A 2500-nucleotide genomic window follows, 5' to 3' on the forward strand; every position below is an offset into this window, starting at 1 on the left:
GCTCTCGCCGGGCCAACCCGCGCTCCAGCCACTAGCCGCCGGCGAGCCCGCTCTCCGCGCTTCCTGGCACCTGGGACACGCTCGCGGGGCTGCCAGGGAGCTGCCGGGAGGCCGCCGCACCAAGCGCGCTCCGGTGGAGAGAACCGGGACGGGACCGCTCCTGCCTGCCCTCACAGGCCGCCTCACCCCTCTCGCAAGTCGGCTGCATGCGCAGGGGGCGCCCGGGAGCCAGTCTCCGGAAGGTGAGTGGTTGCTCACCTCTCTCCCCTACAGTCGTACCGCTAAGTCAGGCGGCGCCGGAGAGCCAAAGGACACCCGCCCCTCCTACCGGGGAGGGGCGCGGGAATGGCCCACGTCTACGATGACGTAACTGGAGGCAGCGACGCAGAGCGACCCCTTTCGCCGCTCCAGAGGAAAGCCGGGGGAAACAGGTCTACCGGTCACCACCCCGAAGGGCGGCCAAGTCTCGCCGGAGCCGGGTAGACCTGCTGACAGCGTGGGAGGCGGACCCGGGAGACGGCCTGCCACTTCCTCGCGCCTCCCGGAGCCCGGTCGACCGGCTGGCCGAGCCCCAAGCCCGGAGCCGGGTAGACCGGCACGCCGCGCGCCCCAGGCAGCCTCGCGGAGCCCGGTCGACCAGCTCGCCCCTCCGCGACCCCCGGATCCAGGTCGACCTGCTCGCCTCCGCGAGACCCAGCGGAGCCGCGTCGACCGGCTCGCCCCTCCGAGACTCCCGGAGCCGGTAGACCCTCTGGCCGCCGCCAAGGCAGCCTCCCAGGCCCGGGGGCGTGGGCCGGCCGCTGCCACGGCGGACCCGCTGCGCCGGCCGCTACCGGGACGGCCCGCCGCGCACCCCCGGTCGTCCGCCCCCCCCCCCCCCCCCCCCCGGCTCGAGCGCTTCGCTTGTTTGTTTGTTCGTTTCTTTCGGGGCAAGGGGTTCCGCTCGCTTCTTTTTGGGGTCGTGTTGTTTTTCGGGTTTGCTCTTGTTTCTTTGCGTTTCCGAGCACGCGCGTCTTTTCCCCTCCTTTTCCTGCCTTGCTGATTTTTCTCGGTTTTCTGTGTGGGAGCGCGGTGCCCCCCCCCCCCCCCCCGCCCCGCCCCGGCACGCGGTCCTACAGCAGGGGAAGGTGCTCACTTACGAATCTAGGTCTCTAGGTCTTGTCTGTCTGTCTGTCTGTCTGTCTGTCTGCCTTTTATTCCTTTCTTTCTTTTCCTCTTTCTTCCTTTCTTTCTTTCTTCTTGCCCGGCCGCTGCCGCCCCTTACCCCCTCCCTTTCCTGGTGCCTGCCTTGCTCCCCTCGCACTGCTTTCAACGCCCCGCCTCAGCAGAAATCCCTGACCCCGGGCTGACCGGCGCCCCGAGGCAGCAGGGGGGCCCCGGGGCGGGGCACGCGCGCACACAAACACACACTCCACACAGGCGCCGTCAGCGGGGCAGGGCGGCACTGGCCCGCCAACAACCCGTGATACCGCGCCTGGCGCGCGCCCCCCGCCCCCCCCCCCCAACAAGGCAGCGGAGGGTGCTTGTGTGCGAACCCGCGCCGTTCGCGCCTTTTTTTTTTTTTTTAATCGGTTCTCGCGCCGTCCGCCCGCCGGCCCCCCCCCGCGCCCCCCCCCCCCCCCCCGCCCGCCTTTTCGCCGCCGCCAAGCCTGCTTGTTCCCTCACGTTCCCCGGCCGGGGCCGTTCCGTTCCGAAGCCTCGGGGTTCCGCGCGCCTCTGGGAGCCGAGGCGGAATCTTCGCGCCCCCCCCCCACCCCCCCCCGCGCGCCCCCCCCCCCACCCCGCCCCGACCCCCGTTCCGTTCCGAAGCCTCGGGGTTCCGCGCGCCTCTGGGAGCCGAGGCGGAATCTTCGCGCCCCCCCCCACCCCCCCCGCGCGCCCCCCCCCCCCACCCCGCCCCGACCCCCGTTCCGTTCCGAAGCCTCGGGGTTCCGCGCGCCTCTGGGAGCCGAGGCGGAATCTTCGCGCCCCCCCCCCCACCCCCCCCCGCGCGCCCCCCCCCCCACCCCGCCCCGACCCCCGTTCCGTTCCGAAGCCTCGGGGTTCCGCGCGCCTCTGGGAGCCGAGGCGGAATCTTCGCGCCCCCCCCACCCCCCCCGCGCGCCCCCCCCCCGCCACGCCCCGACCCCCGTTCCGTTCCGAAGCCTCGGGGTTCCGCGCGCCTCTGGGAGCCGAGGCGGAATCTTCGCGCCCCCCCCACCCCCCCGCCCCGGCGCGCCCCCCCCCACCCCGGCCGCACGGCGACTCGCCAGCTTTCCTCCGGGCACTCAGGGCAGGAGATTGCGCGCGTTGCCCTTTTCCGCCGACATCTCCCTCCGTTGCCCCCCCCCCCCCCCCCGCGCCCGTGTCTTGTCCCTCTCCCGGCCCCCCCCCCCCCCCCCCGCAGGGCCGGCGAAATGGAGTTCCGGGGGGGGGGGGGGGGTTCGCTCCCGCGGAGGGTGGGGTGGGGCGGAGGGTGCGGGGCCAGGCCCCGGGAGAGGGGCACCAGGTCTACCTGCCC

Source organism: Dromaius novaehollandiae, unplaced genomic scaffold (assembly GCF_036370855.1).
Source record: "Dromaius novaehollandiae isolate bDroNov1 unplaced genomic scaffold, bDroNov1.hap1 HAP1_SCAFFOLD_226, whole genome shotgun sequence".
Lineage (NCBI taxonomy): Eukaryota > Metazoa > Chordata > Aves > Casuariiformes > Dromaiidae > Dromaius > Dromaius novaehollandiae.